The sequence below is a fragment of the Tamandua tetradactyla genome, chromosome 6 (assembly GCF_023851605.1).
Source record: "Tamandua tetradactyla isolate mTamTet1 chromosome 6, mTamTet1.pri, whole genome shotgun sequence".
Lineage (NCBI taxonomy): Eukaryota > Metazoa > Chordata > Mammalia > Pilosa > Myrmecophagidae > Tamandua > Tamandua tetradactyla.
The window spans coordinates 169116162-169143343 of NC_135332.1; the positions used below are offsets into that span (position 1 = coordinate 169116162).

Sequence of the window (27182 nt, forward strand, 5' to 3'; positions counted from 1 at the left end):
GGCTGGACACTTACTGGAGAAACCAAGGAGCACTGGCTGAACTGGCGGGTGGATGACACAGAGCTCTCATGTAGCCGTAAACGGCCAGGTCCCCGGGACGGCAGAGCTCGGCCGGGCGGGAGGACCTGCCCGTAACCATGCACCAGCCACCATACAACAACCCGCGGCCGGCCTGAGCCTGGTATCACCTGTCTCTGCGGAGCAGGCTAAGTCAACCACAAACAAGGCGGCTTCTGCGGAAGTTGGGGTTGTTCGTTCTTCCCAAACAGCTCAGAAGACTAAGGCCGAGGAGGAGCAGTGCAGGGGGCCTGCCTGGGAAGGCTCCTTTCCCACAGGTTAGCAGCCGTTTATCCGCAGAGTGGCTACCGGACGGGACCCAGTGCTCAAGGCTGAGACGTAGGTAACAGGCGCCGCTCCCCCTCACAGCCAGCCAGCAGGCGCCCTGGGCGCAGGGGCTCCTCAAGCTGTCCCTGGCCCTCCATCTCCCTTTGTTGTTTATTTTCACATCGCCAAACAGTTGTATCACCAGCTTCTTTCAGCAAAGAATGAAAAATGAAGCTCCTACTGAATTCAGCACTCAGAGATGGCCTGGGACACTGGGGGCCACTTATGGCACGGCCCTCAGCGAGTGGTACTCTTGTCACGTCATTAAAGGAGGAAACAGTCTCTCCTGTTCTTCCTCGCCAGCCCGGAGAGCCCAGAAACCCTGCAATGTCAGGTGTCTTTTCACCTTGGCGGGAGGCTGGAGGACTGCCAGGGCGCTGCGTCCCAGAAGCTGCCTCAGCAGGCGTCAGCTGCACGCTGGCTGGGCACCATCTGCCGCCCGGGGGGACGCTGCAGGTCAGCGGCAGCCAGGCACATGCAGCCCGGTGCATACAGCCCAGTGCACGCACGACCCAGTGCACACATCCAAGGGCACACAGCCCAGTACACACAGCCTGGAGCGCAAAGCCCTGTGCACACAGCCCAGTGCATGAGGCCCAGTGCACAAGCAGCCTGGCACACACAGCCCAGCGCATACAGCTCAGTGCACGCAGCCAGGTACATATAGCTCAGTACACAACTCAGTACATACAGCCAGGCACACACAGCTCAGCACACACAACCCAATGCACAGGCACGAGCCTCTGATGAGACAGGGAAGCTGTGTCTTCCTTCTGCACTCCCACCAGCAAGCTCTAGCATTCTTCCTTTCTTTCATAACACTAAGTAATGGGGTCTGCTCTTTGAAAAGGAATGTTTAAACGTTTCAACGTGGCATCTGAGTATGAGCCTGAATTCTAAAAATAAAGGAGGAACTCAATTCTTAGGTTTAGAAATATTCAACCTCGAAGCCCTCACTAGCAAAGATGACACTTTACCCAAATGGTCAGCCTGATGGGCAAAAATCTAAAAGGCTGTTAGCTGGACAATGGCCAGACTAATAAATTAATGGTTAAGTGGGTAGCCCAGGCCAGGGGACCAGGTGGGCCTCAGGTAGAAGCTGGGGGAGGGGGAAGTGGGCAGGGCTCCCCGAGGCTCTATAAAGGTGACCTCCAAGGTGGACCAGATGATCCCTCTTCCCGCTAAGAGAAATGAGCTTATCCCATCCCGGATGTTGGAGAAGAGAGAAGACACCACTCCTGCATCAGCAAACATTTAGGAAGCACTACCTGGTCTTGTTACCGTGTCACAAAGTGAGGGGACAGCCTCCTGCCCTCACGGAGCTTCCAGACAAATCATGTCATCTCCTGAAACTGGGAATGGAGGATTTCAGTGATGGTCTCAGGCCAGAAGGAGCCTTAGGGGACTCACGAAGGAAGACCCAGCTGTCCTTGGCTTTCTGGCATCGCACCCTCACCTTTCACTAGTGGGTGAGCCCCGCCCACTCCTGCTGTCGTTTCTCTCGTAGGGAAACTAAACTCATCCACACTCCCCAGCTGTGTGTCTGTCCGTGTGTCCATCCCTGAGGCCAGGGCTCCCTCAGGCCTCTGTCGTTTTCATTAAAGGTCAAAGAAGGCTCTCAGGATACGAAGGCCACCAAATGAACAAACCGTGTTTCTTCTGGCCTCATCGGCATCTTATTTTCATTTTTGGGAAGGTGGCAGGGTGGGTGCACCACATTTGTATAACTACAGGGTGGGGGAGGGGCAGAAGAGAAAGTGGGGGGAGAGAGCCAAAGACGCGCCCACGCATGACGCTACCCCACAGACCTTTCACAGCTGCTGCGTATCCCCACCCCACTCAGTAGAGACCCCACCCAGAGTCCAGACCCCTCACGTTAGTGTTGAAAATGGTCTCAAAACTGCCCAAACATTTTCCTATGCGTTATTTAGATCACATACAGAGTCTTGCCACAATGCTGAGGAAACTCACAGATCAGAAACACCAGTAGTACTTTTAGCAGAAGGAAAGATCTGTCCCTTTGTCCTCCTAGGGATCCTTAGGACAAAGTTTAAAAACTTCAAAGATGTTAAAAAATGAACCCATCAAGCTACCAACAAAGGAAGAGTGGCTTCCCTTTGGTGACAATGGTAATCCTGACAAGCAGCTTTAGTCTTCAAGGAAGAGAAAAACCGGCGGAGCCTCCTGTTCAAAACTGTTTTACTAAGCTACTGTACGTGGGGGCGGAGATCCGGGCGGCCCAGCTGGTGTTTACGGGACACGCGTTCAGCAAATGCCAGGTAGGGGTGGCGGCAGAGTTTGGGAAACACCAGCGGGCCCACACTGGGCCAGGGGATTCTGCAAACTGCTCTCAGAGGCAATGTCTCAGCCAACCGCACTTCTCAGCCTCTCCCACTTCGCGACTTTTCAAAACGCAGAGGAAACAAAAACACACACAGTCCCACCACCATCTGGCAGCTTCAGACCAGCATACGTGGGATTCTGGCACACGGGGTACTGGCGGCCACCAACACCAATATCCCTCTTTCCTTTGTGGCTGTTTTAAAAGCACAGCGAGAACGCTGACACGGGGACACAAAACGTGGCGAGCCAGGCAAACCCACGTCACAAGCGGACACACCCCGATGGGCCTTGCACTGCCTTCATTTCCAGCCCAACGGCTCGAGGCTGAAAAGAGCCTTGGGCGGTGTCACCTGGAAATGCCACTGGCTCCCCGACATCTGCCGCCGGGACCGCCCACTGCCGGGGCCTGCCTGGGGCCCAGGGGTGCAGGACAGGCTGCTGGCCAGACGGGAGCGACTGGAGGACACCAGCTCAAGCTGGCCTATGTGAACACCAGGCTGCTGTCTCACCAGGCTGCCATTTCAGTTCACAAGGTTTAGCTATTGGACAGGTGAGACAATCACAGTGGCAGGATCGCCGAATCTAGAAGGCAGTTTGGTGGGTATGGAGTCAGAACAGGGGAGTTTACTAAAAAGCACCATGCGTTTTGGGGCATCAGCATAGGGGTCTGACCCTGTTTGGGGACCCCAGAGAGCAAGCCCCCCCGGCTCCCCTCTTGCTCAGCTTCTGTCAGTGACCAGACCTCCCTGCCATGCACAGCTGACCCTTAAAATCTCTAGCTCCAGGCTGCCCTCGCCTGCTACTGGCCTAGGAACACTCATAAGCGGTTTCTGCTCATCCCTGAACTATGCCAGAATGTGTTGACTTTATCATCTCTCAGGAAGCAATCTGGCTGTTTTCCAAATTATTAGAAATAGCTAACATTTACTGAATGCTTACAATGTGACGGGCACTTCCAAGCACACTGCATTCATTAAAAAACAAAAATCTCATTCTATTCCTACGCCTCTACAAGGTGAGTGTCATTATCTTTGTTTTACAGATAATGAGAAGGGGGTTCAGAGATGTTAAGTAACTTTTCCCAGGTCACACAGCTGAATTTAGAATTTGTATTTAGGGCTCACTCCACAGCTAGAACTCTTAACCACCCCATCCTTGGGGACATCTCACTGTTGGCCAATATGTACCACCTAGAGAAAGAAACATTGGCTGGATAGGAATTTAGGTGTTTTTCCCCCACCCCCCAATTTCATAACTGTGAAGGAAAAAACAAACCTCTGGTACCCAAACTTCTGTTTTATCTGCCAGATTCAAATCACACTGTCACCATTTCCTGGATGAGGTGTGGGGGCTCCACCTGGGCTCAGGGTGGACAGGTCCCACCAGGCCTGGGCACCAGTCATCTCCTGCCATCTTCATACAGAGGGCCCTTTCCTACTCGCTAGGAGAATCTTTCTCGAAATCACCATTTCCATTCCTGCCTCATCTCTGCCACCCATTCCGGAAGTGGGTATCTGCTTTCCAGCTTCCCAGGAATGGCTGCTCACGCTTAGCTGAATGCAAGATGCTTTTGTTTTCTAGAAACACACGTGCCTTATAAAACAGCTGTGCTGCTTTGAAACTATTATGTACTCCCAAACCCCAGTAAAGCCATGCTCTTTTAATCTAATCTTGTGGATATAGACTCACTGTAGGTGGGTCTTTGATTAATTTTTCCATGGAGATGAAGCATGTTAATTGCGGGTGGGACATTTTGATTAGATTATTTCCATGGAGTTGTGACCTGCCCATTCAAGGTGAATATTAATTAGTTTACTGGAATCCTTATAAAAGCCGATACAGAGAGCAGGTACCCAGACATGGACGTTTGGAGATGTCAGCAGGCCCACAGGAGCCGGGAGCACCGTGTGAAACCAGAGCCAGGAGAGAAGGACAGAAGACTTGGCCATGTGCCTTCCCTCGCGACACAGAAACCCTGGGCACGACTAGCCTTTCCTGAGTGAAGAATCCTCTTGTTAATGCCTTAATTTGGACACATTCATGGCCTTAGAACCGTAAACTTATAACTTAATAAATTCCTTTGTAAAAGCCAATCCATTTCTGGAATATTGCATTCCAGCAGCATTAGCAAATCGAAACAGCAGCACAAAGTGGAATGCGCACTCATTCCTGGACATAGCAGGTGCCCACAAACATTAGTGCAGGAAAACAGGCACACATGCCAAACTTCGTCTTCCAGGCTGGTAATACTTGTCATTCTCCAACTCGCTGAGCCCCTCTTCCTCCTGCCCATTGCTCTTTTCTACCCCTGCTGTACCCCCCACCCCCTACCGCTGCAACAGGAGCCGATCAAGAGATAGAAGCTGAGAGGTTCTAAAGGAAAAGTAGCCACAGTGAGGCCGAGACTCTACTGTTTGCCATCAGAGGGACACAGGTGCCACCTTGCAGCTGACTTCCTGGCCCAATTCATCTAAGATCATGTCATCCCATCCACATATTATCTTTTGCTCTTCTTCGCCTCTTCAATCTCTATCTCAAGTCATACCTTCCCTGAATGGTTTCTGAATGAATTTGACAGATATCTGATCTGAGCAGAGGTAAAAAGCCATGGAGACTCTAATCCTGGAACAGCAAACAAGAAGCTGGCTCTTATAACCAAACAGAGAAAGCAGGTATTAGGTGCAGGCAGGTGAGAAAGCAACACAGTAATGCGACCAGGTCCATGGAACCCCATCAGCCAGGCGAGCCCTGTCCTCCCAGCCTCCATCTGTTTAACAGAAGAGCATAAACTGATCTTAGTTTCCAGAGCTCAAATCGAGTCTCCAGATCACAGCGGTGACATGCATGTAAAACTATGCTCAGTATGTCTCTTTATTGCTCAGGCTAACTAAAGCATCACATCCTCTGCTTTGGGCTGGAACTCTATCATATGTCATCAAAATGATCCCATATTAGCAGTTATTATACATCTCTAAAGGAAAGTGGGAGGGAAGGGTAATTATTTAAACAGGCAATTTAGTCAGTAAATAAAATCTTACAAAGCTTAAGGAAGGTCCACTGAGTTTGGGAGAAATACGAGCAGCCCTCGGTGGCTGGAAACCACTGCTCCAAGTGGAAGGTAAAATAGGCATATGGCCCCCAAAATATTTTCCCAGTCCTGCTCAATTTCTACAACTCTAGCATCCTGATGACCCTTCAAGTTTCAACTAAACTGGCTTATACTCACTGGCCCAGAGAGCGGCCACGTAACACAATGAAAATGCTTTATTAGATCACCAGAACAACTCTTTTTCCTTTCCCTGTTCTCCTCTCATGCATCTTTCCCCCACCCCACATCCACCTTACTAACCTATCCTTCCAAGAGCACTCAAATACTTTCTCTGAGGGAAAATGGCTCACACCCGACAGTTGCTCAGTCAGGAAGCAATGGGATTGTGGGGTGGAGGGAATGACCTTCCAGCCCTGTGTCCTAAAGGTGGGCACAGGAGCAAGGGGGGGACAAGCCACTTACCCCAAGAGCCCCAGAGCTTAGGTGGTCAACACTAAGGTCTAGGCAAAAAACGGTCCTTGTGTTTTAGGATGAATTCTGGGCAGATAAAGGCAGGGACGACAAATGGGTTTCATCTCCTGGGCCAATTCCTATCAAATGGCAACAGATGCCTGGAACACTGTGTTAAGAAGGATTCTGAAGCTGGATCTGGACCAGGCAGAAAATAAAGGATGCCTAGGTCAACTCACGATGCTGCTATGGATGCAGGATGAGTGGAGGTATATAAGCCCAGTACTTGCTACCCTTGCCCTAAGGGCTCAGAAGAAAACTAGAGCAGCAACTTCTCAAACTTCAGTTCATAAGAATCACCAGGGGGTAATGTTAAAACTTCTGATTCAGAAGTTCTGTAAGGACCTAGAGAGTTTGCGTTGCTAACAGGCTACCAGGTGATGCTGACTTGCTGTTAGAATGCCAACCACACTTCGAGTGGAGGGGCCAGGCTATTTCATCATCCCGTACACCTTTCCCCAAATCCCTGGAGCACCACCGCTGTACAGAGACTTTGCCAGGTAAACTCAAGGAGGACTAGATGTCCTGGACTTGGAGGAGAGACTAGGGAAATGTGACTGTTCACCACACTGCACCCCCATAAGATATTGGGGTCTGCTGCTGGGACAGACTCCTGCTGGTGAAGCTTCCCCATCCATCACATTTGCCTCCTGTCCAAGGTCAGGCACTCCCTCTAACCAGATGTGTTCCTGCCAACAAGCGAAACTGCAACTGAGTCTAGAGAAAAAGGACACTGGAAGTATGCGACAATGTTTGAGGGCAATGGAAACCAAGTGTGGGTCACAAAGAGGCCCCATCGCTCCTGAACCTGGGATGATCAAGTAGCCTGGGGTAAAAAAGTGGGGTTGGAGTAAGCTTTTCTCTACTGTCTTGCAGAGGATTTAGAAGCAGCTCAGAGGCCGCCAGCACTTGAAAAGAAGGAGGAGAGAATGGAGGGAAGAGAGATGAGACCAAGGGAGAAACTGATGGTCACCATCATTCTCCTACCCTCACCATTCACTCAGCTTTCCACATCGCGTGCATGCACTGCGGCTCTTATCGTTTTGTCCCGGGGTTACTTTTTCATGGGCTTGTGTCCTCTATTAAGCTGTGGACTCCTATGGACAGTGACAGTGTCCGAGCCATCCCTGAATTCCCAGTGCTGGCAAGATATGTGACCCAGAAAAAGGTTCAATAGACAGCTGCAGATTAAGAAACCCAAAGTAAAACAAGACCACACAAATGCAAAACAAAAACCCCACTAAGAAATTAGACAATGTCCTATTTTGAAGAACGGATACTCATAATATTTGGGTAGCTGAGCTAAATCTGAGCTCCTAGGAGAAGGTCACGAGAAGTTCTTTTTAAGAATCAGGGTCACCAATGGATTGTCTCTGCCTTGTGGCATGAAAGCAAAGGGGTTCTAGACCCAAAGGCTCTGTGCTCTGGGAAGCCTGCCTGGTTTGAGACTCCAGAATCATTTAGGGAAAGAAGATATCTAAACGCTAATCTAGTAAAGTTTAGATCAATGCCTGGTGATTCAGCCTGCCTTTCAAATAACATTAAATGAGCACCTATTAGTGCGAGGCATTAGAGAATAGTGACTCTTCTTCCATGCAAGGATATGCATAAAAGGAAAAAAGGAGAAGCAAATCAAGGAATAAAGTCCTTTTATTTTAAGACATGGGGCTGATACAGACCTCAAAGTCCCCATATGGATGGAACAGGGAGCATTAAAATGTTCGCAATATTCAGAACATATTTTTTTAGAAGATAATTACTGACAATCTCAGGAAGCTCTGGTCCCCTTATATGCTATTAGAAAAGCCTTTTTGGGAGCAGATCTGTTGCCATGACAACAACTGCCTGGCTGAATATAAAGAGGGACAAGGGACCTACCAAATGGTATTCTCAACAGTAAGCGCTGAGATTTCTTAAAACCACTTTCTAAAGAACCTTCAGCATCTAGGAGTTATAGAATCTACACGCCGAATGAGACCTTAGGGATAACCTAGTTTTCCATGATATCAGAATTTCCTCCCTACAAAATGTTCATCTAGACTCAGCCGAAACATCCCCAGGGTCAGAGAACTTACTCCATGCTTGGACAAAGAGACTGAGTAATCCTTCGAGGGAAGTGAGGGTAGGTCTGAGGAAAGGGGGGGATTCTTATTTGAAGAGCTTTCTCTTTCCAAGCAGAAACTTGAGATTCAGCTGCTGGCCCTTTGGCAATAGCTGCCATTAGTTTGATGAGGCAGAACAAAACACAAAGAGATGGTAAGGTGGCTTCTTCCAGGTCTGAGCAGAGCAGGTTTCCAATCCCATTCAATGTCTCCTGAAAGCCACGGTGGTCACTTCTTCCAACTGAACGGCACCAAGGCCCCTGGTGGTAGTCAGTGGACCACCTGGAAGGCCACAGATGGCCAATACACAACTGCCAGCTTTGCGTCCACATGCTATATAAAGAAGGCACACGCGTGCGTGCATGTGCATGCAAACCTGCAGGAGAGGCCCCTGCCAGCACAGGACTCTAACAGTCTCCTCTGCAGCACATCTCCAAAACAGGTCCTTGCAGAGCCCTGAGACAAGCGCACGTGGATTCCAGGTAACCCAGAAGGGAACAAACACACTTGCGTAGATGAGGATGAGGAGGAGACAAGGGCTGGGGGATTGTTGGGTGAGTAATTTGTGCCACAAAAGTGGGTGCAAGCCATCCTGAAGCGCACGCCACATCTTACCCCTGTGTGCTGCTAGGAAGAAGGGCAGCTTGCAGAGGAATCTTCCAGATTCCTCAACCCCCAATCGTCTCTTGACACCACCCAAACATGGTGGGATTCCAAGGTAATGGGAACTGGGACCTACTTCCACTTATCTGTGACCCGCCACTGTATCTACAACCCTCAGTTGCCTTAACAATGTTACAACCCTCATCTGCACCCATCTTGCCATTTCTCAAACGTCCTCTGGATCCCATCTGCATCTTTCAGTAGTCACTCCGGGCTGACACGCTGGTATGTGCTACCACCACCCTCAGAGAAGCATTATGGCTGATTTCACATGAGAAAGAGTCAGAAAAATTTAAAAGAAATGATCTGGTTCTTTTTAGTCTCCAGTTTACTCGATGCTTTGCAATCTCTACCACCCCCGATGAAGACCAATGGCTTCGATGGAAAGGCCCTGCTGCATGGACCCAAGGTCCTCTCCTTGACATCAGAGGCCAAGTGGGCTTAGTTTCAAGGACACGGATCTGATGTTAGTGCAACACCAATGAGCAAGAGTCTCCCTGGACGACACGCTCACCCCAGGAGGGAGGGCTCAGTGGCCCACGGGGTTTGCAGGGCACTGCAAGGCAGCCCCTGTGGCTTCCTACCAAGGTTCCCCACATTCATTTGGGGATGAACCCAGAAAACTAAATAAAGCAAACTGAAGTCTGAGGCAGGAAATAGCTCCTGCAAGGAAACAGCTCTCTATTGGTGAGCATGTTCACAGAGGTGACATTACATTACCCAGACCAGCAGTGATAACTGGGGAGGGGAAGGACGCACAAAAACAGCTCCCAAATACAAGCAGGGGCGGAGGAGCCAAGTTCTCGTTATAGCAAAAGAAACCGGGGCTGATCCCAGCCGTGGGGTTGTTAGCTGTGCTTCCAGGTGACTGCGTGTGCCCACAGGAAATGGCACGAGCAGAGCGGTCATTAGGCAGAGATGTTTTGCATTCACATAGCTGAAAAGGCAATTTACAGTCCTTGAGATTCTGGTTTATTTTAGGAGATGATTACCCAGTTATTACAAAGCTGAAACTAACCATTCAGGTAGAAATCTTGGCATCAGGGGTCTTCTTGTCCCAAGGAAGAAAACAGAAAGAGCAATATTAATGGAATGAACTCAAGTTTAAGGTGTCTGTGAGCACGCATGAGAGAGAGACAGACAGACAGACAGAAGTGATCCCAAGGGTAGGGGCAGATTTAGCTACCTGGCAACACTATGCTGCCGGATTAATACCAAATTCTATCCAGCACACAATCAAGCATTCAAAGCAGATTAATAACTTGTGTTCAAAAAGGAGGCTGAAGAAACCCACTTCTCTTATTTTTAAAGTTCAAAAAACTGAGAATCATCTAGTGGAGTAAGTAAACATGGGACCAACCACCATTCGGCTATGGACGTCCCACCCCAACCAGCAAGCAAACCCCAGGAAGCAGTCTTCTCTATGTGGTTTCTCAGAAGCAGGGCGCTGTGTTATTACCTGGAGAACAGAGCCCCGGGGCGGGGGGGGTGGGGTGTTCCTCGCGCCTGAGTCTTTGGAGTGTGAGAGCCACAGTCACAGACTCTGAAGGTTTACGCAGCTGCAGGCAGACCCATGCCTACACCATCTCCCTGTTCATTCCACGAGGTCCGTCTTACAAGGAGCTATGACTCACAGAGCAGGACAACTTGCTCCTGGTGGCCCACCCAAGCAGCAGTATACCACAGAGGTTTTGAGTTGGTCCTCCTAGCCTACCGCTCCAGCTCTCCCTCTAACCACAGATGCAATCTCAGCAGGATCCACGCTGAGCCTCAGTTTCCTCAACCAACAGTAGCTCCTCCAGAGAGGAGATAATCCAAGTAGGGCGCTCAGCACCAGGCCCTCTGCACACAGACTAAGCCCTCAAATGATACTTGCTGTTATCTTGCCATCAGCATTCAAACCCTCTGCTGTCTTCTGATTTCTGACCTCTTCACTGTCTTTGTATGCACAGCTTCATGCAACAAAAGACTCAACTAAATCTGGTACTGGATTTATACCCCCCCTCATTCCAATGTGCATTTGATTTGTTTTTAATACTTCCACTACAGCAGAAATGTGTGTGATGCTTAATGTGGTGGAGGGGTCACTGCCTCCAAAGACAGTCACAGAAAGATCTGTCAAGCCTCTTAGGGCTGCTGTGCACAGATTCCCAGGTTGCGTACTGCACAACTCCAGGGGGCACCATTCCCATAGATGCTGCGTCTCAGCCATTCTAAAGTCTGGTTTCTACCCCAATCACATCCAGAATGAGATCTGAGCGTAACTAAGTCAGGTACTGCTAGTTCCCCTGTCTCCATGCCCTTTCTTTCCTCTCCTTTTTGTCTGCTGGCAAACTTTAAAATAGACCAATTCACTCAGCAAAAGGATGGCTCCCACCCTCCACCCCGGGAGGAAGGAATGTGCCCCTGCCCTGCTAATGAAACCTTGTTTAACTTGAGGCCAGGTGCTAATGTTGCTGGCTTACCACATTTACCAAAAAAATCACACATAGAACTTGCCACATTTACCAAAAAAAATCACACATGGAATTCTAAGGAGGTTTTACGCATCTGAGGACGAGCGCAAGACTCCATTTTCTTCTCCTTTCTTGGTGAATGCTTACATTTCTTTTTGTGATGTGGAGAGAGGGAGCCACTTACCTTTGTCCTCATTATGAGTATGGAAAACAAGCATCTCCGATTTCCCAAACAACGGCAGGGTGACTAGCAATCCTTAATTTGGCAAGGACATGCACATTTCAGAAGACTATTTGCACTTCAGCTGCTTTAGACATGGGTATGGTTTTCTCCCCTCCCCCACTCCCCCCCCAAAGAAACAATGTCATGAAATGTGAGCTAAGACCCCAGGCTAGCCCACAGATACAACCGAGCAGGTACCACTGAACCTGGCCACATCACTTAGGTGTGCTTGCCTGTAGGCAAAAAAAGTACCCAAGTTTAACTTGGGACATCAATTTTAGTGGGAAAGAGAAAAGGGCAGAGGGAGAAAAGGAGGAGCCTCCTGTATCCAAAAGGACAGCATCCTTCATGTGCTTAATAAATATTTATCCCATTTCTACCATACGTACACACTAGAGTTGGTCAGCAAGATAGTCCTTACCCTAAAAATGCCCACAGGCCTGTGGAACAAAATAACAGGTAAATAGGTACAGACAATTCAATATGATCAGATTCCACATTGAGAATCAAGGAAGAGCCCATGAATTCAAGGAGGGCTTGTCTGATGACAACGGAAAGGCCCGGCCAGGCTTAGAGCCTGCACTGTGGAAGTAGGAAGGGGCAGCACCACAGGTGGAGAGAAGAGCACGTACAAAGGCCAGGTGGTGAGAGGGAACAAAGCACGCTGGGGACCCCTAAGGTGCCCGATGTGGCCGGAGCATCTTGGATGTGAGGGTGGGGGCTGTGGGATGAGGCCGGGAGAAAGGCTGAGGCCAACCCTGAAAGGGCCTCGGCAACAAGGCTGAGCTGAGCCCGAGGGTGGGGGGAGCATGACTTTACCCCAAGGCAAACGGGGAGCCTGGGAAAAGTCAAAAGTAGGGGATGTGTGGCAGAGGTACCAGGGGAAACTGGCAGTCTCTGGCTATAGGCTTTTTCTTTCGTTCTTTTTTTCTCAAATATAACGGTCACTTATAGATACCTCGTAAGCTGTCTGCAAGCAGAGATAGTTTCCCAGAGATGGGAGAGGTGAGCGAATGAGGTGCTCGTCCTGGAACTGCCTGCTTCATGCTTGCCCCCAATGTCTGAAGCAGACCCACCCCTGCTTTGTTCCTACTATAAATACACCCCAACCCCTCTATGCAGCAGTTTAGTGAACTGTCTCACCTCCTGTCTGTGCCCGTGAAACCCAGCAACTGTCCACTCCTGGTTCCGGAAGGAAAGCCCTGTCCTCAGAGGACACACACAAGAACCTACCAGGTAAGCGCACGGGCACTGCAGGCAGACATGGGACCAAAGCACCCCCCTTCCACACCCAGGACCTAGCTGCGTGAACGGGGCAAATTCCTCACCTCCCTCTCTCTGTACCTTCATCCCTAACACCAGGGGCGCAGTAAAAGGCTGTGGAGAGGATCCAGCAAGACAGTGTCTCTTAACCGAGGCCCACAGAAAGCACCAACACCAAGCCACCATTTGCAGAATCCCCAACACTATCCACCACGCAGTGAGGAGCTCTTTCTGGCAGTGATGCTCCCTCAAAACTAGTTGGCAAACTGGCATCTGTGCCCTCCAGACCAAAGCAAGCTACTGCCAAGTCCTTTCAAAGAAAATTCAACCACTGTACTTGGTTTATATGAATCCTAACACCTCTTTTTGGTATTGTGGGAGCCAGGACTGCGGAAGTCCTGGGCAGTACAAATAAAACTCAAGTGATGGCAAAGATCTCAGCTCAGCTGCTGTGTCTACTCTGGGGCTGGTTATGGAGGAGATGTTGAGGCCAGAATAACAGTGTGACTTCTCTAGACCAGATCGGACTGGAGTCCTTAGAATGAATCATGGGACAAACTGCCGAATTGAGCACCCTCTCCCAGCCAGCACCTGGGAGCTACCACAGTCAAGCTTAGGGCCCTCTCCCATCCCGGCTCTCCTTGCACCCCCCCATCAGAGACAACAGCACCACAGTTCCTCGTGGCTCTGAGCCACCTCTGCCTCGACGAATCAGGAGCGCAACCATGTTTCCCAACCCACGACACACACACCAGACCAAATACAAACACAGGCAAGGACATGCAAACGACCTGCCAGGATGTCAGAATGCTCCAGGAAACCTAAGCATATTCTACTGGAATGAATTGCAAAAGAGAGCCTAGGGCCATTTGCATCCCCATTAGCTGGGAAGTTGCCAGAAGCAAGGCCCTTGGTTCTGTTCTCATTCCCTTTGTGTTGCTGCCACTTTTGTTGTTGGGAAGCCTGCTCGCTCCAGGCCTGGAAGTACAAACACTGCACCTGAGTTCCTTTATTAAGGGACTGTGGCTCACTATGTCTGGGTATGTTCTGAACTCCTGCCCACGGCTCAGTGATGTGACACAACCCCACCTGCCAGTGCTGGGCCCGGGAGGCACAAAAACAAGTAAGACCATTCCTGCTCGCAGGGTTCCGGTTTCCCGGGAGACTCAGACAAAGCAAATGGGCACCAGCCAGTGTCACAGGTATCACTACAGAGTAGGGGAACACACACGGAGGAAGGGAGAGGAACAGGAAGTCTTTCAAGGGGCTGGTTTAATCTTGGGTGGGGTGAGGACAGCATCCTAATGGTTACTAACTTAATCCAAGCCCCCTCTCCTGATTTCTAGGTAAGCCACCAGGGGTCCTCCACCTTGAAGAGAACCCCCTCGCCTGAGGACACCCGCAATGCCCGGGGACCACAGCTTCAGGACTCCACACGCTGGCTGGGCCAGCTCCTGGAAATAATGAAGACTGCGGTGTCCTCTAGATTGGCGAGTGAGCATCTGTCAAGAGCAACTGTGGGCTTGGCCCAGGTGCTGTGGGTCATACAGAAGGGCTCCAAGTATGGTGGCCAGTGGCCGATATCCAAGAGGAGGTGGCAGCCACTTAGGACAATCTCAAAGGGATTTTTTTTTTTTTGCAACAACCACCCCTGGCCCAGAACAGGGATTCGTAGCTCTGAAATGACTGAATGAATGGATCTAAGCAGAACTGAGAAGTACACAAAGACAAGGAAAGAAAAAGAAACCCACGCTCATTCTAAAACTGACTTTGCTTCAGCTCCCGGGTTCACGTGGTTGAAGTTCATACGCATATACCATGTAAAGAATCAAACGGGAGGCTGGCTGGATAAAGCTCCTCACACCTTAGGAGGCATCTGAATCACTCCTGTGGAATGCAGGCCCTGGGACCCCGCAGGTCTGGGGCAGGCCTGAGAGGCTGTATCGGGACAAGCTCCCAGGTGATGGCCACACCACTGGCTGCAGGACCAGGGTTGAGCAGCGAAGGAGGGACTGACTGCCAATGCCGCGGCCTGCCTGTGCCAGTTCACAGATGGGTAAGCGTTTCGGGGACCGACCAAGGGCTGAGCAGGACTTGGCACGCACCGTGCAGGAGCTCACTTTCCAGCGGGAAAGCTATATGCTCAATAAGAAGGAAACGTAAAGTGAAGAGGATTCTAAACCAGGCGCATTATTCAAAAGAGGCACACTATGGGAAAATGGTCACGGACCGTGATCATTTTGTCAGCAGTCGCACACAGAAGGATCACTCACAAGGAACCACACCACTGAACTTAAAGCACGCAGAGAGACTCTCGGATCTGCAGTTCTGGGTATATTTTGCATAAGGGACAGTGCTTGTCACTCTTGCCACCACCATCTGAACCCCATTCTATGATTAGACAACGTCCCTGCTTATGAGAGGGAGAGCTCAGAACCCCCAGGGGAGGTGAAAATGGCAGAGACTTCTTTTCCCAGCCTGCCTTGCAGCGGGGACCCAGCCCCTTTCTAGATGAGCACAGAGCCCGGGCTCTGGAAGGGGACTTGAGAGGGAGCTGGCTGCCCACACGCCATTCTGGAGGGGGCCGGGTGGCAGCGCAGGCCCTGAGGCCATCTCAGGAGTTTTCCAGCTTAGCTTCTGAACCCGGGTCTTGGGCCCACCTGGAGACCTGTGGCCTCCCTAATAGGCTTTTACAAATTCCCTTTCTGAGGCTGAAGTGATTTCTGCTGCTACAACCTAGAACCCTGATGGCATCGAGGATAGAATTAAGCCCTTCTCAATTAGCCTCTTGAGCAAGGAGGCACTTGGCTGTTGAAATCTTGATTGCTTTTTCATTTCAAGATTTGGGTTCTTTTAGCAACAAAGAGACTGACCAGTAAACAATCAGATTAACTAGCTGACATCCAAATCTGAGGCACAACATTTCATCTGATGTCCAGCCAGCAACAGATCCTCATGCTTTTCCAATCAGGACTGGGTAAACATTAAACCCACAGCTGGGAATGTTCTCTGGTTACGAGTGTGTCAAACCAAATCCAAGTCTGATGCCCTTCCTAGGATTCCTTCCCAGAACCCTGGCAGCAAGCAAATGATCTTCCCAGGCAAGCAGGACGTGTCGTCCCTCGCTGTCCATGAGGGCTTCCTTCCTGCAGTAGACGAGGCCACCAGACGGCCCTGGGCCACCAGGGAGCCAGGCGTCATCTCCAAGGAGCAGGCCTCTGCCTCTGTCTTCCACTTCCAGGAGATCAAGTTCGGATCAAAGAGCCCGCTGGGCCCAGGGGTCCCTGATCCCGCCAGGAGTTTAGGCCCAAGGGTCATTAAGTCCTTAATCCACTTACCCTCATTTTCCAGGCAAATCAATTTTCAAAGACCTCATACATTCTTATGAGAGGACCGTGGGAGCTGGGAAAGCCCTTGAAAAATCATCTGGTACTTCAAAAGGGATTTCATTTAAACTGGAGATTTTTCCAAAGAAACAGCAAATCCTGTTGGATCTGAGGTGAGGTCCAGCTCTGGCTGGCGGGGGTGGGAGACGGGGCCTTTCCTTCTCCCATGCTGGGCTCTCACCCTAGGGAGCATCTCCAGGCTACCCCAGAGCTTGCCCACCTGAGCCAGCCACTCAAAGGCAGCATGCACCGAACTGAGTGACCTTGGAGATGCAAGGGAGCCACTCCGCAACACTTACCACAATGTTTTACAGTCCTTCCTTGGAGTGTAAAATATTTTTAATATTCACGACAACCCTATGTGATGGACACAGATAATCCCATCACGGAGGAGGAAACCCGGACCCAGGGACTGTAATAATTCCAAGGGGTAGCTTAGCATTCAACCCGCCCAGCTTGATTTTGGGGAAGGAGATTCTTTATGTGCGGGCAATGCAAGTTTTACAGTGATATATAAAGCATTATATAAAAGCACTTTTTCCAGATAGACTGCTACCTAAACACTCCCTACAACAATATTCCCAAGCTGCCTCTGCACAGAGAGGGTAAGTAACCTGCCCTGAGTCACACAGCTAGCACGCGAGGGAGCTGAACTTTAGACCAGGCTGTGTGCCTCCAAAGCCTGGGCACCTTCCATCAGAGTCCACTGCTTCTCTAACCTAAATCTCTTTAGGCCACTGCCCAGTCCTATCCATTCACCCGAGCCTTGGTGGAAACCGAGGAGAGCAAGCTACCACCCTCCACGGACCAACTTTTCATAAGCGAATAGAAAAGTCCCCAAGACACACACTCTGCTATTTCACAACATCTCTGACCTTTATTCGGGTAAAGAGCAAGCAATTGTTGCATCTTTCCACATTTTCACAAGGCAGATTTCCAAAAATGTTGTCACCAGGGCAGGGTCTCTGTGACAGTTTCAAAGTACTTAATCTGCAGTGACAAACTAACAGTTAGGTAGCTGCCAGGGCAGACTTAGTCAACCTGTTGTGAAAACCACAGTTGCCAAATTACATACTGTGACCAGGTCAAAGGATGGCAAAAAGGAGCAGGAGCCCAAGGCTTCTTCCAACAGGCCACCAGGACACCAGGTTTCCTTTATGTGTCTCCATTCGACCCACCCTGCAAGGATGGTGGGCCCCACAGTTCAGTTCCCCAGGACGCAACTGCCCCACTCAGTGACAGCATGAGCAAGAAAAGGGACCTTGCCCAGACACAGAGAAAAAGAAGGGAGAAAGCAGCAAATACGAAAAGCATCAGTTAATGCTTGAAATACAGTTCTACAGAAGGAAAGAAAGGGGCTTAGATGTGACACAATCTCAGACTCCACAATGACTTTGCACAGTCAGTATGAACAGTCATAACATTTTAGCTCATGATGGCTGGAAAATGTAAGGAATTAGTGCTTTGCTCTACCTGATCTGGGCAGATGTTTACTAAGTTTGTTTTCTCAGATTTTCTTGTACGTGTTTAATGGGAGGTCATGAATATTCAGGAAAGAGGATTTCATGTAATTGGCAACTATAAGAGGTAACAGACAAAAAGGCAGAGGTCTGAGTGGACTTTAAAACTGGCACCTGAGAGTCCTCCCGGAAAACAAAGCTGCCGAGGTGCCAACACCTACACTATAGACAGCAGCAGTCCTGGCAGCTCCAGGATGTGCTGCTGTCCGCTTAGCTGACCTCTTGGCTTCTGCAAAGGCTGCTCCCTCCACTGCCCTGGGATGCTGCCCTTTCCGCTGGCATCAATGCCCCCCTCAAGGCCATGCCTTGCCATCGCCCACACTGAGCATGACAGAGGGGCCCCTCCTTGCTCACCTAAGACCTCTTCTCCCCATCACGGCACCTGCCACACTCGGCTGCCATGCTGCTTTCCTTTCTGTCTCTTCCACCAAGACTAGGATTCGTGTGGGTGGGGTTCCTATCTTTGCCCAGTACGTGGCACAGAGTGTCACCCAAACACTGTCTGCTCATGATGGGAGAAGAGAAGGAACAAACCCCTGGGAGATGTGGAAGGGGGTGACATTGAACCCAATGGAAAGCCTAAAGAATGGCTTTGGAAACCACATTTCTGACAAGAGTTTAATGTCTAAAATATATAAAGAAATGCTAGACCTCAACAACAAAAAGACAAACCAACCCAACTGAAAAATGGGTGAAGGCTTGAATAGAGAGTTCTCCAAAGAAGATAAATAAATGGTCTATAAGCACATGAAAAGCTACTCAACATAATTAGCCATTAGGGAAATGCAAATCAAAACCATAATGAGATACCATTTCACCCCCAGTAGGATGGCTACTATATAAAATAAAGGGGAGAAGAAGTGTTGGAGAGGATGTGAAGAAACAGTAACACGGGCTCACTGTTGGTGAGGATGTCAAATGGTGCAGCAGCTGTAGGAAACAGTTTGGCAGTTCCTTGAAAAGTTAAATATAGAACTACTGTACGACCCAGAAATCCCCACTTGTAGGTATATACCCAAAAGAATCATAAGCAGGGACTCAAACAGATATATTCACACCGATGTTCATAATGGCATTTTCACAATTGCCAAAATATGGAAGCAACTCAAGTGTCCTTCAGCAGATGAATGGATAAACAAAATGTGGAATACACATACAATGGAACATTATTCAGCCATAAAAAGGAACAAAGTTGTGATTCATGTAACAAGTAAGAACCTTGAAGAGTGAAATAAACCAGACATAAGGACAAATATTGTATGATCTCACTAATATGAAATAGATCAGTAGATTCACAGAAACTTGAATACAGGTTACCAGGGGTTGGAGTGGGGTTAGGAAATGGGAATTACTGCTTCGTTAGTACTGAGTTTCTGTTTGAAGAGACGGAAAAGTAATGAATGGCACTGACGGAAGCATAACAACGTGAATGCAATTATTGCCACTGATATATATTTGGATGTGGTTAAAAGGGGAAATTTTGGGTTGTATATGCCACAAAAATAAAATTTTAAAAGCACATTTGACTATGTAACACAAGCAGTGAACCCTAATGTAAACTATAGACTAGCTAAAAGTATAATAATGGACAAAGGCACCCTGCTAATGCAAAGTGTTAATAATGGGGAAAACTGTGTGTGAGGGAACTGGGGGTAGACGGGAACTCTGTATTTTCTGTAATCCCACAACATCCCCAATTAAAAAAAAATGGGAATATAAATGAATGCTCACAAAAATAGAGTTGGTTTATCTTTTCAGACTTGTCAGAAAGGGGTCTGTGAAATCTCCAGCTGGCTAGACAGAAGTGCCACGGAATTCAGACACAGGAGCTGGAGGGTCATGTGGCTGGCCCTATACACAACTCAGGACACAGGTCTGCGTTTGCCGAGCACACGCTGAGGCTCCGTCACCCTGGCACACGCTAGTCCCTTCAGAGTCACAAGCTGCAGGCCTGTATTTTTGGCCGGAACCTAATAGGACATAAATTACAGCAGAATTTTTCTTTCTACTCTTCAACTTTCTCCCATTCGTTATCTCCAACAGACACAAAAGAACTTAGGAGTTAGGGCCTCATAGCCAAAGTTGGGCATTTTTGTCCTTGGGAAAATGGGACATGCTAGGATTCCCAAATGGAGAGCACGCGCTCCTCCCTCTAGATAAGGCATTTCTTGGAGGGCACTGGGCTAACTTGGTAACTCCCAAGAGTGTCTAGCAAAGTACGGCCTGCACTGGACGCTTGAAATATTTCAGCGTTGGTCTTCTGCTAACATAAACCCTGTGTCAGCCGCACGCCTCCACTTTCCAGGGCCTCAATTCCTTCCCCCTGAAATTCCTACCAGATGGGGCAGGGCAGCACTCAAGCCACCTAAAAACTTATGATTATGTTAAACACTTTTACTACTCTAAAAGTTAGGACCCCTGCCCCCACACCCACACACATTGTGTGAGCACAGGGTTTTGGAAGCGGCTGTCTTGTTAACACAGCTCTGAGACTCCTAGGAAGGAAAAAACCATGAGACTGTAAAAACAACTTTTCCTCCTTCCTGCATGAAAAAATCAAATGAAGACACAGAACCACGGGACTTCAAGGCCTTACTGAGCTCTGACCGCACAAATGAAGGTATCTTCTTTTTTTTTTTACATGGGCAGGCACTGGGAATCAAACCCGGGTCCTCTGGCATGGCAGGCAAGCATTCTTGCCTGCTGAGCCACCGGGGCCCACCCCAAATGAAGGTATCTTGAAAGTAGTTTCTCCTACTGAGCAGTCAAAGGCCAGCCTCTCCCACTCTTTCAGCTCCATCTCAGCAGCTCTGGAGAACCTAGACGAGGGAAGGGAGAAGGGGAAACACACACACACACACACACACACACACACGTGCGCGCGCGCACACACACACACACAAACACCCTGATCACCTGGAATCCTTTCAGCCATGAAGGCAACTTCTAATAAGCCTCTTCCTTCACACACACACACACACACACACACACACACACACACACACACACACAAACACCCTGATCACCTGGAATCCTTTCAGCCATGAAGGCAACTTCTAATAAGCCTCTTCCTTCCCACCCACCCCTTTCTCGCCCGTCCCCCACCCAAATCCACAAAAGACAGTGACGCACCTGCACTTCCCCTAACTCTGACCCTTCAATGTTTAACCAGGGATCTATATTTTAAGGGCCAGATAAAAAGGCAGATTAGTTTTCAACGTGAGTCAGCACATCCCACAGTGCAATAGTTCGATTGAGTGTTTAATGGCCTCAGGTCTTGGTTGCAGTGTTGTCTATGGTGAACCTGTGACCTTGGGAGGGACCTAGGAGTCAGCCTGGGAGGGAGGGTAGCCTGGAGGAGGGCAGGCTTCCTGGAGCAGAGCCAGAAGAACTGGCCCAGGGGCAGGAACAGGCCAGGCGGGGTTTGGGGTCAGAGAGAAGCAGAGGTCCTGACCTTTCAACTCTCATGGACTCTGGCCTTTTCTTCCATCAGAGGGCCCCTCATTCAGCCTTAGGGAGTCAGGAAACTTCTCAAGTGGGTTCTCAGCATTTGAACTCGACATTTCAACATTTCCGGGCTCAACTTGGCTTTGTTTCTCTCAGGTGATGTGCCACCTGAGCTGGCGTCAGCCTCTCAGTTAAGAAGCCCCTCCAGGACTAGGGTCAAGAAAATAAGGAGTCCAGACAACAATGGTCCTATAGAAATGAGGAACAATTCAACCTACTGGCCTTAGCCAGTCCTTACAAGAGGTGAAATCATCAGTTTGGGTAAAACATTCAAGTACATCTACTTCAGAGAAGTGTTTCCTCTCAAGGATTCAATAAGAGAAGATTCCACAAACTCCTGGATTTGGCAGTTTCAGAGGTGGAGACCCTTTGAAGACGTTTACTTTCTACTCGGTTGTCATCTGAATGGACACAAATGCCGGCCTTCCTGCAAAGACCAGGAACAACTGTACTGCATGCGTCCGTCTTTGCGGGCGCACATCGAACTCGTCGTACCTCCCTGGCATTTGCCACTAAAGTACTGGCCGGTCACCCTCGTAAGTGGCAGCGCTCAGGAGCTAGAACTATTGGGGAACTTGATGTGACTCAAAACAGTGACCGCCACATATCACTTGACTTTTACCAAACATAAATACATCCAGTCCACCGTTTTGTTGTCCTACCGCCGTTTTTTGTTTCCCCTGAAACAGCTCATATGCACAACGAACATTTACTGGATTAACACACTGGCCCAAGAGAGATTAATTTTTAAAATTAATAGTCCTACTTGGCTTAAAAGAACCAAAGAGCACCTAAAACACTGAAGTATCTTCTAAGATGTTTTGCGTTCTCACCCTTTCCCACAGAAAACAGGGAAACTGCCTTCTCTATTCTTGTCTGATCTTCAGACCTATTGATGATTGCTTCCTGTGAGTGAATTGATAAGTGCTGGTTAGAGCAGCTGGACACAAAGGTGTGTACTTGCTATGCCCAATGCAATGGGCAAGCGAGCGCTCATGTGCACATTCAAGAAGGTTCACCACCTGCAAAGAGCCAGACAGGTGATTGGACCAGAGGGAGGGAAGAGGTGCACAGCAGCTGTCATACGCTTTCTACTCACTATGCACCATGAAAGAGACCTAAACCACATGGCCTGGTGTTCAGGTGGCAAAAGAGGGCCGGAGACTTTCTGAGCAGGACAGAGGTGTTATGAGAAGACTCTGCCCAGGTTGGGAAAGGAGAACTGAAGGGCAGCATGGGCCAGAGGCTCAGAGAGCTGGCGCCTTAGTGCAGTCTGGACTTACACGGTGATGTGATGGAGAAAAAGGAAAAGCAGGGATGGGTGTAAGGAACAGCAGCGAGCAGTATCTATTCAGCTTGATAGCACGAGAATGATGAAAGAGGCAGGAAGGGGAATCAGAGATAAGTACGACACTTTATGCCCAGGCGAACTTCAGTTGGGAGTTCCTCTAGTAGATATGAACATTGAGAGGAGGCTGTTTGGCTTGGCTGAGACAGAGGAGCCAGTGGGACCCCGGGCCAGGCAGGTTGACAGCTCGGAAATGAACCAGCAGCCAGTTGAGAGGAGTCTGGAGGCTGACCCAGAGAAGGGAGATGTGGGCAAGGCATACCGCGCTTCCTGCCCTCTCCATTATAAATGGCAGATGTCTGACAAATGCCTGGAAATTTCCTGACACTCACTGCACTTTTTCAATAGATAAATGCTTTGAACGACATGCCCGCATTTCCCCAGCTACAGACCTTGGCAGGCTGTACTAGCACATGGTCCCAAATCTGTCACTTTTGGATTTCAGGCCCAAAAATGCAAATCTTCCCTGTTCAGGGAAATGGTTGCCTGGGCAGGGCTCCGGGCTTGGGAGCCAGAAGACAGAGTGAGTGGGAAGGCCGTGAGCCAGTGCTGGACTCAGACTCTGCCTCTCGCTCATTACCTGATCCTGGAGAGAACGCCCTGTCTGTCTGAGACTCAGTCTGTTCAGCTGCAAAGGGGGACTCCCTATCCACTTCATAAGATTCCACCAACACACAGACGACATAAATCTCAGGGAAAATAAACTAGAAAATGTAAAGTCCTACACAAGAGGGAGCCTTTGCGGGGTAAACAGTCAAACCCTTATAATTTTGGGGTTGAACCTACCAAAATAATACTATCTCATCCTTGAAGGCAGAATTGCAATTAAAAAAGAGTGAGGGCACAATTGAGAACTTCAGGATAAAAAAAGCTGAAAATTTGGGCCGACCAGCACTTTTGGGCATGGACTTTCAGTTCTCCAACACAGCTAGCTTTCATGGGCAAGTTCAGCTGGGACAGACCATGTGCTTGTGAGGCTCCCCTAGCCCCAGAATCATTTTCCCAGCCCTGACTCTGAGAGAGAAGGCCAGTTAAGGCACCCCCCTCCCCCCCCCCCACACACACACACATATAGTATCTGCAGCTTTGAGAACTGCTGTGAAAGGGGCTTGAATGTCCCAGCTGCAAGGGCCTTCTTTAAACACATCTAGTTCCTTTTATTTCTTGATGAACAGACGCCCAGGCACTGCTGCAAAACAGGAAGGCTACACATCCATTTTCATGAGCAAACCCTCATGCACAGCAACTTTTCCATTTAAGAAACCCAGACATCAGGACTCTGGCCATGTAACCGACCCAGCTGGGCTCCCCTGCCTCAGCTCCCATTTGGTGTCGGGGGGGAATTTTCCATCATCTGTAATTTCAGTTTAAATATAATGAGCACCCATTATAAGCCATAGGATACTGGGCAGTGTGTCATGAGCAAAGGAAGGAAGGGGCTACAATTCAAACCCAAATACGGCTCTAGAGCCAGGTCGCTCAGCCACAGCACCCGACGGACAACAACGACGATGGCAATGAAGGAAGGACCAAGGCGAAAGCAAGACGACATGGATCTGAAGGGCTGGGGCAGAGGAAGGTCCATGGGTCCCCCAAAAGTAGAACTATTTCTCACTACACTGAACCGTTCTAATGCTCCACCACACCTTTTCCAGGCAATCTTCTGAATCGATGAGAGCTTTGCAGCTGCCTTTTGCAGGGGGGGGGGGATGCAGGATGCTTGAGCTCATAAAGGATCCCACCGCCCCAGCCAAAAAGAGCTTGAGAAGCATTAAGCCCAGAAATGAACTAGCTCATTCCTTGGAGCAGGCAGGGGTGGGGAGGCAGAGATCTAGTGATACTCCATCCAACAGGACGTTTGCTGAAAGGGTCCCTAGTTGTGGGGATGGGGGTGGGGGGCATTTACATTCAGCCCCAGTGGGGACAGATCAGAGGGCCCCATGCAAGTTCTGTCTCTGACCCCTGGCTGCAGATTTCTCCTCTGGACCTCCCCAAAGCCTCTGCTGCAGTAGACAGGAGGGACAGGCGGCGAGGACTTGCATCCCCACGGTGCCCGGGGCCGGCCCACCCTGGTGCCGAGAAAGCCTCCCAAGGTATCTCCCCGGCTCTGCGGCCGAGGAGTCAGCAGTTGGCTCCTGGGCCCTTCCCCACCCACCACTCGGTATTGCTTCACCCTGCACATGCCTCCACAGAGCCCAAAAGGCCACCTGAGTCCTTCCCACGCTCCCGTGGACAGGCAGCAGCCCAGGGCCTGAGTCCGAGTGCCCATAGAGAATGGTGAGGCTGGGCCTATCCTCCCAGGCCTGCCAGTGCCTTCTGACTGCTCACCCCTGTGTTTTTTTCTCATGGGGACTTTTGGCTGCATGACGTCCTGGAGCCATGTCACAGTGTAGAAGAGAGCCCAGCAGCAGCGAGAAGGCTGAACAGAAGCACTGTCACCGCGAAGGCTCACGAGCCCCATGGCATGCTTTGGCACTGGTCATTTCAGCTGCCCGACAAGCCGGGAGGACAGTGTCACTTCCTCATGAAGGAGGACTCTGAGGTTCACAGAGCCTCAGTCACTTAGCCAAAGTCATAAAGCTAGGACCCATGAGAACCACGATTTGAACCAGGTTATCAGATTCCAAAGCCCTTATTCTGAACTCTCACTCCACACCAAAGAACCCCAACGAAGTGAGAGAGCGGACATGGTACCAGGACAATAATAAAGGAGGGCCCCAGGAAGAATTCACAAGTGCAACTGGAGACTGTGGGATTGGGTGTGTGCCCCAGATGCGTCCAGTAGGGGGTGATGCAAAGCAGAGGGTTCCGTAGTGGGGGAGGGGAAGGGTCCGGACGCAGCCTCAGGTGTTTGAGCTTCCCCAGGTCGTTGAGGCCAGGGAAGTGGCATGAGCTATGCTTTACAAAGAAAACTATGACACAGCTATCTCGTACCAGAAAACTGCCATCGAGAGAAAATTAGCTATGACGCAAGGTTCGGAGCAGGTCGACAAAGGAATTACAGCTAAAAGCCTGGTGGGGGAAGAGGGGTCTGCAAACCAGAACACTAAGACCTCAGGAGTCGAGCTTCACCTGGTCTTCTCACCCACAGATCATTTTCCAGAACAGGGCACCAATTATCTCTTCCAATTAAGCCACCGCCACAGGGTACTAAATCCAAAGATGGCACCCAGCAGCAGGATGTTTACTCAGCCCAAGGCTGGCATTTCTGGGCCTTATTAGCAGGAAGGCATCGTCCTGTCTCCTGCTCTCCGTGGCACCTCAGGGAGCCTAGCAGGACCCTCCCCACCCCCTCCAGGGTGAAAAGACAGTCAAGGCAGGAGTCACAGGGCCAGGGCTTGCTCAGCATCAAATCCACTGCCCTGTACAATGAGGCTCTGGGAATCAACCGCATGAGACTAGAAAAGGTGTTTTTATTTATTTGTTTGTTTGTTTAACCCACCAATGAGAATTAATTAGGAAACAGTCAAATTTTAGGTATTTTATTAGCTGACCAAAAGCATCCACTGACTGGATGCCTCAAGGAGCCAGAAACCGCAAGGAGCTCTTGGATTTAATTTAATCCTCACAGCAACCCTCTTAGGCAAGCTCTATCATCTTTTTTAAAGGTGGGGAAACTGAGGCTAAGAGAGATTTTTTTCCAGTATGTGGGTAGACCCTGGATTGAAACCCAGGTGGTGGCTGGCTCCAAGTCTGTGCTTCTCCCTTTCCACCACGGCACACTCTGAAACCAAGAGGCACAGATTTTAGGGAATCCTAGACCCTCTATAGGGAAGTTTTATTCACTAAGGGAGTCTATGGGGCAAGGAAGGCAAAGAAGGAAATGAGCTAAAAGCAGCTGACTCTGCTATCAATGTTGAAATTAAGAACACAGGTCACCAGATTCCACCTCTAGTCACTTCTCGTCATTCTGGGGACCTGTGACCACCGTGTTCCAGAACCTGTTTGCATGCTGCAACACTCGGCCACCAGCCAATGGGTTCTTATGTACATAAGGCTACCGACCACACTTGAAGCCAGAGATACCTGTATAAGAAACAGAAATAATGACTAATGGTGACTCAATTAGTCATTCAGCATCCCTTGGCTTCCCTTGAGCTTAAAGATTTTCTCACACATTAAGCACTGAGATGAAAAGCCAAGGATAAGCTGCTTTGGGAAGCAAGAGGACAGGAGAGAGCAGCTCTTCTGGACTCTGGACTCCAGGCAAGCTGTCCCACAGACAACACAAACAAAAGGTCACTCATTCCCTTGACCCACGAATCTCCCTGGTGGCACAAAATGTCCTTCATTTCCAAAGCCAGCAAACACAGCAAACTGATTTCACAACAGGGGGCAAAAAAGACAGGGTTCCAACTCTTCCCAGCAGGTCAGATCCTGTCCTGGCCAACACGTCTATACGCTTCTCCTCCTTACCCTGCTTTTGCT

General features: G+C 49.6%; 1 protein-coding gene and 1 long non-coding RNA gene across 10 annotated transcripts in view; one reads left to right on the forward strand and one right to left on the reverse strand.

Moving 5' to 3' along the window:
* The window catches only part of MTSS1 (MTSS I-BAR domain containing 1), a 158175-nt gene that overhangs the window by 45811 nt on the left and 85182 nt on the right, over positions 1–27182 (reverse strand). The window lies entirely within an intron of this gene.
* Positions 14140–22141, forward strand: LOC143689032 (uncharacterized). 2 transcript variants are annotated; one of them, XR_013178476.1, is made up of 3 exons: positions 14140–14195; positions 19658–20519; positions 21503–22141. It is a non-coding gene; the product is annotated as an uncharacterized LOC143689032 (long non-coding RNA). The 2 variants fall into 2 exon arrangements; XR_013178477.1 differs by lacking the exon at positions 14140–14195 and adding an exon at positions 14207–14339.